The sequence below is a fragment of the Babylonia areolata genome, chromosome 2, assembly GCF_041734735.1.
Source record: "Babylonia areolata isolate BAREFJ2019XMU chromosome 2, ASM4173473v1, whole genome shotgun sequence".
In the NCBI taxonomy this organism is placed as follows: domain Eukaryota; kingdom Metazoa; phylum Mollusca; class Gastropoda; order Neogastropoda; family Buccinidae; genus Babylonia; species Babylonia areolata.
Genome location: NC_134877.1, coordinates 21,813,640 through 21,823,639, shown reverse-complemented (window position 1 = coordinate 21,823,639; position 10,000 = coordinate 21,813,640). Strand labels below are relative to the sequence as shown.

General features: G+C 43.0%; 1 protein-coding gene and 1 long non-coding RNA gene across 6 annotated transcripts in view; both read left to right on the top strand.

The window, feature by feature from the left end:
• LOC143299178 (polypeptide N-acetylgalactosaminyltransferase 5-like) overlaps nt 1–10,000 on the top strand; it is a 197,503-nt gene that overhangs the window by 24,654 nt on the left and 162,849 nt on the right. The gene's annotated exons all lie outside the window — the stretch shown is intronic.
• Nucleotides 656–2,582, top strand: LOC143279359 (uncharacterized). The gene is made up of 3 exons (XR_013054871.1): nt 656–922; nt 1,626–1,782; nt 2,443–2,582. It is a non-coding gene; the product is annotated as an uncharacterized LOC143279359 (long non-coding RNA).

Genomic DNA, 10,000 nt, shown 5'->3' with positions numbered 1-10,000 from the left:
CCCGCTAGCGGCGATTTTAGGCGGGTGGGGGTCAGGTTGTCGATTTTCAGATTTTGACTTCATAGTAAACTTTAGGCTTTCTTTTATCTCATATTGAAGTATCTAGGCATAACTGTGTCTTCTTTTGCCTTAAAAGTGTGCTTAAAATGCCTAACCCGTCATTCTGATCGCCTATGACTTCGCGAAATCGATCAACTTTGACAAGCTTGCCCTCCGTCATCTCTTGGAATCGACCGATCGAATCATACATTGTTTTAAAGGTCAAGTCCGTCTCTTTCAATCTATGTCCTTCTCATTGGTTGATTTTGTAACTACGAGCGAATCGTCGCTTTCAAAATAAGGATACACTACGTAAACAATGCGTCACTATGAAGGAAAATCCCCTCTGTCATTGGCCGAGAGAGGCCACGTGACGAAACCAGCCATTCAGCACGCTAGCTCAAATAAACATGGTCGCAGGGTTCGAAGCACGTTTTCAAGATTGACTTGGCGATTTCCTGACAAGATACACTTGCGCTGCACACATTTTGCCATTCAATGAAGAAGACAACATTTGTGAGTTTCTAACCCAGTACTTCATTGATGGAACTGACCGTTCATGAAATCGATCTCAGTGAACACGAAGGCAACGCTGATTTCGAAAGCAGACGACGCAGGATTGTCGTTCATTTTTCATCAACAATAATATTAATTTTGATGTAGATGACGAATCAACATTTGCACTAGATACAGAAAGATTGGAAGCCTTCGCCTGTAATTGCCGAAATCACATGCACCAGGTGCCATCAGTGTTGTGACTGACATGGAAACAAGTGAAACTGACTTGCTGCACTGAAGTGATAGACCTGGGTTTCTCACAGCTCACACAAGGAATGTGCAAGCAAAGTGACTGGGGGACTGGATATAGCTGAAGTGTCTGAAGGTAAGCTTTCTTATTTTACCCACATTGACAAATACTGAAAAGTAATGATGGTATAATCAATTGATAATAATTTATTTAACAATGATTGACTCAAGACTGATTTATTGTCTTACATTGGAACAGGAATTCACTGTTTGACATGTGGAATAAAAATGATTAAAAGAATAAAGTGAATCTGAGGAAATTAACAGAATGTAAATTAAAAGATCACACACACACACACACACACACACACACACACACACACACACACACAATGTGTGACACAGTGTGTATACATGTCACTCACACACACACACACACACACACACACACACACACACACACACACACACACACACACACACATACATACATATACAATGTGTGTCACACAGTGAGTCACATACTCACTTACACACACACACACACACACACACACACACACACACACACACACACACACACACACACACACTGCCCCTTCACAGTTTAACCATTTAACTGAGCAAGGGGAGGTACAGGGGCATGACATTATGAACAGTTTTCAGTTTCACAGAATTTGCTTCAATGGATATTTTATGTGAATGTGTGTCAGGTTGGTGTGTGTGTGTGTGTGTGTGTGTGTGTGTGTGTGTGTGTGTGTGTGTTGTTTTAAATAAATAGAGAGTTGTGTCAACAGTAAATACTAACAGTATTACTAATAGTTCAATTTCTTTTTCAGCCCTGAAAGATATGATGGTACTTTATATGCCTGCCTGTACACCAATGAATAATTCTGATATCACTGCTGGCAAGTCATGTCATCAGAAGGAGAGGCAACACCACCAAACTAACTACACTGTCAACTAAAGAACTGTCTGCTGGTGAACTATCTATGAGTGAGTGAGTCAACTGTTAATGTACTATGATTTATAGTATAAATTTACCATGAAGTGTGCAAACTTAGTTTCTTTTTACAAACTTTGTCTAGATGCACATGTATGGAATTGTAAACTTTTGCACAGACATTTACATAAATGATATAAGTGTGCATGTGCTTGACATGCCACTATGCATAAAGTAACTTAATGGATTGCAGCATGTCATGCACATGCACACTGATATGCACACTGATACTCATAGTGATACAGCATTAATAATCACCATTTCATACTTTTATTATCAGTAAACTGCTTTGTCTGATTATATTATGATTATATATATATATATATATATATATATATATATATATATATATATATATTTATATATATATATATATATATGTATATATATATATATATATATATATATATATATATATATATATATATCATAAGTGTATTCTTTTTTATTTTCTGATAAAATACATAGAACTAGAAATAAAGCATTTTGTAAAGTCCTGTGGAAAGAATGAAAGCTGTGATGTAAATGTACAAAACTGAAATTACTATTGATATTTAAGGCATTAATGAATAAACTTTAGAACATATAGAAAATAATTCAAAACAAAGGAAATGAAAAGAGATAAAGAAGTATTACATAACAAACTGTTTCAGGATAAACCATGCATTTTTGGAACATACTGACACCACCGGTGGAGAAAAAAGAGTGGAGGAAGAAGGTTCAATATCAACACCATCCACCCTGATGACACTTTGTACCACAAGAATTGATTACCTGTGCCACATATCTGCACATTTTTTTAATTTTTATTTTTATTTTTTATTTTTTTAGCAGATTGAGTGTTTGTTTGATGAGGTTGTGTGTCTTCATTGTGTGAAGTATGGGTTTGACAAGTAGGTTTTCTTTGCAGATGAAGTGTTTGAAGTGTTCATTTGGATTATGAAATGTATTTCATTTGATGCTATGCTGGGATAAAACACACATGAACTTGTACCTTTTGTATGAGCAGTTTTGTTGTGTGGATCTTTTTTGCTATTTTGTTGTGCTTGTTGTATGGATTATGGTAATATCACAAGCACACTAAGCCAGTGAGCACATTGAATTACAACAATCACATGATTCGGCTTCATGATTTAGCATTTTTTACCTCCAATCTGGCGTAAATTTTAGTACACATACTGTACATAGCAAAACTTTCATAGTAATTGGACCACAAACAACACCACAACAAAACTGATCTTAAAACTGGAAGGTTTTTAGTCATGTTGAGCTAATTAAAAAGTAAGTATACTAATACTTCAGTTGCAATTCTTTCCAAAAAAATTAGAAAATTCTTATTTGAATAAAATCAAATACACTCAATATTTTTCTTTCAAATTTTGTGCAATTGTGGATATTGCCACTAACTATGTGTGTGCCAAATTTCATGAACATATCTTGCTTAGAAGTATGTGGTTGCTATGAACATGTTCCAAAACTTTTCAGCCTTGATTTCTCAGTTCGTTACTTTCGCGACTTTAGAACTTCAAATCACAATAACTTTTCACAGAATCATCCGATTTACAAACTTTTTTTTTCGCTGTAAAGGTCATTTATTGCAGATTTATGATATACCAATAACTAAAAATCGACCTCTGGTGCAAAGCGACTCATTTCGTGGTGGAGGGTCACATTTATGCAAGTTTAGCGGACCACAAAGTCCGTCACGTGTGCTTGCAAGCAGATCGTCACTAATCACGAAGAATCTGATGACATTTGTGTTTGTTTAACGGTGTTCAGTGACAGATTTCTAAATGATTCCTGAACCGATTTACGTCGGATAAGTTGCAAAAGAAAGAGCTCAACACCTACTTTATAATGAGTATAAAACGAAGTGTTGGTTATTTAAGATGAATTTATAATCTTAATTTAAGTCACCTGAACAGGGTCAGTTTTAACGAGCTCGTCGCTGAAAATTACAAACTGCGTTAAATCAGTTTAACGTAGGCGCACATAAATGGAATAGATTTAAAGATGGAATTAAGACGATTCTGCCAGTATATAATACTAGTAGTTTACTGATCTGACAAAAGAGTTATTAATTAATTACGGTGGAACAGAAACACAAGTTTCTTCTCAGCCAATGACGTACCGCGATGTGACACTGGGCCAGCCGTGAGCAGGCTGTCTGGCCAGAACAAAAATGATGTAAGCGGAGTGACGTCACACAGTCTGGGCGCGGGGTAAGGAGGGAAAACTGTCGCATGCTAATACACCTTGTGCATGAGGCAAGCTAATACAGCCTGTGCGTGAGGCAAATATTGGAGCAAGCATAGCGCTTGGTCACATATATGTGCATGTATCTGTGGGAGAGAGAAAACACATTTCTCTTCTGCCTCAGTCTCTGTCTGTCTGTCTGTCGGCCTGTCTGTCTGTGTGCCTGTGTCTGTGTCTCTCTCTCTCTCTGTGTCTCTGTCTCTCCCTCTCCCCCCTGTGTGTGTGTGTGTGTGTGTGTGTGTGTGTGTGTGTGTATTTCGCGCTCTGCCTCCTTCTCCCCCCCCTCTCTCTCTCTCTCTCTCCCTTCTCCCCCCCTCACACACACACTCACACACACACACATTTTTACACACACACACACACTCACTCTCTCTCTCACACACACACACACACACACACACACACACACACACTTTCACACACACACACACACACACACACACCAGAGAGAAAACGATAAACGATTAGGAAGGAAGAGGGAGGGGAGTGATGGCCTAGAGGTAACGAGGCCTAGGAAAGCGAGAGAATCTGAGCGCGCTGGTTCGAATCACGGCTCAGTCGCCAGTATTTTCTCTCCCCTCCACTAGACCTTGAGTGGTGGGTGGTCTGGACGCTAGTCATTCGGATGAGACGACAAACCGAGGTCCCGTGCGCAGCATGCACTTAGCGCACGTAAAAGAACCCCACGGCAACAAAAGGGTTATCCCTGGCAAAAGGTGGCGCTCTCAGTGTCGCGACGTACTCTCCCTGGGGGAGGAGAGCAGCCCCGAATTTCACACAGAGAGTTCTGCTGTGGAAAAAAAAGAAGAAAAAAAGAAGTAATAGTGGACCCAGCCAAAGGCCTTGAAATGACCACGCATAGCGCTGATCGCAACAACCACATTAACTCTCTGATGTCATTCATTGCCGCCCTCAAAAGTGAGCGTTATTTCAGCCTCGCTTCTCTCAAACCAAGTGGGCCGTGTGGGCATTTATCGACAGGAGGGTGTGGTTGGGTGGGTGGGTGGGTGGGTTGAGGGAGCGGGGAGTGGAGGGGGCATAGGGGGGGGGGGGAACTGGGGAGATCGAGGAGGGAGGGAGTGTCGGTGGGTGGGTGGATGGGCTGAAGGGAGCGGTCGATCGAGGGGGCAGTGGGTGGGTGGTGGGTGGATCGAGGGGCAGAGAGAGAGAGAGAGAGGGAGAGAGAGAGAGAGAGAGAGAGAGAATTCATCTCATGTGTGTGTAGTATATATATAGTATAAATGTGTGTGTGTGTGTGTGTGTGACAGACAGAGAGATAGATAGATAGACAGAGAGAGAGAGAATTCATCGTATGTTGTGTGTGTGTGTGTGTGTGTGTGTGACAGAGAGTGAGAGAGATAATTCATCGTATGTGTGTGTGTGTGTGTGTGTGTGTGTGTGAGAGAGAGAGAGAGAGAGAGAATTCATCGTATGTTGTTTGTGTGTGTGTTGTGTGTGTGTGTGTACTACACTACTAATAATGATAATTATATATAAGGCGCAAAAACTTGATGAAGTCAACTATAAGCGTACACACACACACACACACACACACACACACACACACATAAATAAATAAATATATATATATATTTTTTTAATGGCCTAGCTAGAGGTAACGCGTCCGCATAGGAAGCGAGAGAATCTTGAGCGCGCTGGTTCGAATCACGGGCTCAGCCGCCGATATTTTCTCCCCCTCCACTAGACTTGACCACTTGAGTGGTGGTCTGGACGCTAGTCATTCGGATGAGACGATGAACCGGAGGTCCTGTGTGCAGCATGCACTTAGCGCACGTAAAAGAACCCACGGCAACAAAAGGGTTGTCCCTGGCAAAAATTATGTAGAAAAATCCACTTGGATAGGAAAAACAAATAAATAAAACTGCACGCTGGAAAAAATACACAAAAAAAAGGGGGGAAGGGGGGTGGCGCTCTCAGTGTAGCGACGCGCTCTCCCTCGGGAGAGCAGCCCGAATGTCACACAGAGAAGTCTGCTGTGACAAAAAGAAATACAAATACATATACAGATGTTGTTTTCGACTTGTTTTGTTGTTGTTGCTTTTTGTTGTTAAAGGTAATGGGGGAGGTGCGGGGAGGGGTGAGGAGGGTGGATGGGCATGGGGGGGGGAGGGGTTCTGGGGGTGTGGGTGTGGGGGGGGGGGGCGGAGGGGTTGCAACAGGCAAAGGGAGAATAAAATGATGTTGCCACTTTTTTTTTTTTCAGGGGAGGGGTGGACGTGGGATCGGGGTTTACAAGGTGGGGGTGTGTGAGGGAGGGGGCAAAAACAAGCGGTGGGGGTGGGGTGGTGGGGGGGGGGGGGCGAGGGGGCGGGGAATAAAAAAGATGTTGTTGTTGTTGTCAATGGGAATGTGTAAGAAAGTGAAAAAGACAAGGACAAGAGGTGGAGAGAGAGAGAGAGACGGGGAGGGGGGGGGGGGGGGGGGGCAGGAGAGAGAGAGAGAGAGAGAAAGAGACACACACGCACACACACACACACACACACACACACACACACACACACACACACACAGACAAAGAGAGAGAGGGGAGAGAGAAGGAGAGAGAGAAAGAGAGAGAGAGAGGCGTTTTAAAATTTTGTTGTTGTTGGGTTGTTTTTGGTTTGATTGGTTTTTTTTTTTTTTTTTTTTTCATTTCTTTCATTTCACAAGGAGGGTAGAGAGGAATATTTGCATTAATTAATACATTTAGACGACACCTGACCCTTTGGACGACAAAAAAAAAAAAAGACATGATAGATATATATGTACAAAAAAAGGGAAAAAGAATGAGAAGGCATGCATATTTCATGTGCAAAAAGAGGACAAGATGGTTGGGGAAAAAAGAGGGGGGGTGGGGGGGGGTGGATGATGGGAAGAAAAGAGGGAGGACAAAATATAAAAAGGAGGTGAGGGACGGAAAGGCCATTAGGAATGAGAGAGAGAGAGAGAGAGGGAGGGAGAGAGAGAGCGAGAGCGAGAGATGGAGGGGGGAGGATGAGAGGGAGAGAGAGATAGGGAGGGAAGGAGAGATTAATTTCTTTTTATGTCTTTTTATGTGCACTGTTGTGTGCGTGCCAGTGCGTGCATTCATGTGATTTTTTTTTCCATTCTGTTTTCTTCTTCTTCTTCCTCTTCTTCTCCTCCTCCTCCTTCTTCTTCTCCTCCTCCTCCTCCTTCTTCTTCTTCTTCTTTTCTCTTGAACACATTGAGGGGGTTCAGGCGCAAGGAGGTCTGCATAATATGTTGACATAGGAGATCGGGGAAAAATCTCCACCCTCTATACCCACCAGGCGCCGCTACCGAGATTCGAACCCAGGACCCTCAGATTGAAAGTCCAACGTTTACACCACTCGGCTGTTGCGCCCGTCACTTGAATCGATGTTTGTAAAACATGGTTAAGCCTCAGCCCTCTTCGGTCCCCCCCCCCCCCTCTCTCTCTCTCTCTCTCTCTTTTTTCTTAATTTTTTTTTCTTCTAGGATACAGTGTGAAAACATTGAAAACGATGCACATGGGCTTGCATCAGACCGTAGATAAATTATAAAACACATGCGGGCGCATATGCACAGACGCTCATGTGCTCGCTCACACTTACACACACACACACACACACACACACACACACACACACAGAGTGGACGCTACAGTGACTATCACGCTAAAAAAAAAAAAAAAAAAAAAAAAAAATCAATAGTCGAACGATCAGCAGTTAACAACAGCAGATGTTTTGTAGTACTGAATGATATACAATTATATATATATATATATATATATATATATATATATATATATATATGTGTGTGTGTGTGTGTGTGTAAATTCTTTTATAATATATGTATATATAAACATTAAGAAATAAAAATAAAAAAGACAGTGGAGTGGAACAACCTGTCGAACGACTTCAGCAACTCAGCTAACTTCAGGGGCCGTATTCAAGACAAAAATATTTTTTTTCCTGGAGGCAAGTTACCCTCGACAGGTCAGGGACCCGCGGTTACAGTTTACCTTGAAGGCCAGGTCATCTTCGTATTCAAAGACACACAAAGTGCACTCTCGGGAAGCAAACTCGTGGTCTATAAATAAATATCCCGGGGATTCCCTTCTGCGCATGCTCTTTTACTTTGCACAGCGTAAGTGTCGGGGGAAAAAAATCTTCAGTGGCAAAGCATCCATTAGAGTCAGCAATGTGTCAAATCTTGGGGGCCACTTTCACTTTCTGACACATTGTCCTCCCTGCTTTACAGCGAATTGCAAAAATGAACTGCATTAACAGAGTCTTCAGATTCAAATATTTCTCTGGAATGAACGAATTTCGATGATGTGCAAGCTTCGGGCATTCCAAATCTATCGTCTGCAAGTGCACTCACTTCACAGCTACATACGCAATTCATATGGATTATGATGACGTCTGCCAGTCTCAATACGTCAAATTGGACTGCACTGCCAAGCGAACAAAGGATAAAATCAAAACTATCAGAAGCCATATTCAAGACACGGTCTCTCCACAAAACGCCTGTTTTCTCTCAAAATAACCACCGCAACAAAAAGGATTCGCCATATTTACCTCTGCTACGTTGCTGTCACCCCTTGGCAGATAGTAAGGGTAAGTTGCCTTTGGGTTTGTAGAACCACTGAGGTAGGTTTTTGTGTTCCTGAACACCGGATATTGCTAATCCTCGGGCAGTTTAGTTTGCCTTGCCTCAGGCAGATTACCCGCGGGTACACATTTAACCACAGGCACGATGGTCTCTTGAATACGGCCCCTGGTAGACGGTCCAGAGCTAACTAACTCTACTAAAAAAAAAAAAAAAAAAAAAAAGTCCTTCTCCTCTGCGCTAAAACACTCTCCTCCACCACCACCCACCACGGCCTGTTAAAAAAAAAAAAAAAAAAAAAGGTTCTCCACCAGCGTGTAGATCCAGATCCCTATGATCGAGACATGGACAAGAGAGAGACAGAGAGAGAAGGGCAAACGGACAAAAGACTCCCTGGAGAGTGAATGTGGATAGGGGTGGAGGGAGTAGGTGGAGGGAGGGAGGGAGGGAGGAGGATGAAGAAGGTGGCATGGAGGCTTCCCAGACCATCGCACTACAGCCAGCTCAGTTAAAACATGCACGCGCGAGCGTGCGCTTGCATGTGAACACACACACACACACGTACACACGTATATCTATCTATCTATATATATATATATATATATATATATCCATAACACACACGTCTCTCTCTCTCTCTCTCTCTCTCTCTCTCTATATATATATATATATATATATATATATGTATGTATAAAACACAGAGAGAGAGATCTCCAACACACACACACACACACACACACACACACACCTCTCTTATTGTCTTTGCCGGACGGGGGGTGAGGGAAGAGGGGGACGGGGAAGCGGTGTGGGGACGGGGAGGTGGTGGGGGGGTGGGGGGGGGGGGGGGGACGGGAGGCGGGTACTGAACAAAGGCCAACTCTGTCCAGTGCTCCGCGTTGGCCGTGCCGTTGTCATGGTTGGCATCCATCGTCAAGTTTGGTTGTACTCCACTAACAACTCGCTGTGTCTGTATGCTAGTCTGTCTGTCTCTCTGTCCCGCCCGCAACCCCCCCCCCCCCCACACACACACACACCCCGCCTCCCCTGTCTAATCTTTATCTCTGTCTCTGTCTCTGTATCTGTCTCTCTCTCCCTCTCTCTCCCTTTCTCTCTTTCACTTTCTCTCTGTCTGTCTCTCTCTCTCTCTCTCTCTCTCTCTCTCTCTCTCTCTCTATCTATCTTCCATTCCTCTACTATCTTCTTTCTCTTTGCCCTCTCTCCCCTCTCCCTCGCTCTCTCTCTCTCTCAGTCTCTCTCTCTTTCTCTCTCCCTCTCTCTCCCTCTCTCTCTCTCTCCATCTTCCATTCCTCTGGCTCCTTCTTTCTCTCTCTGCCCCCTCCCTCTCTCTCCACTCCCCTCCCC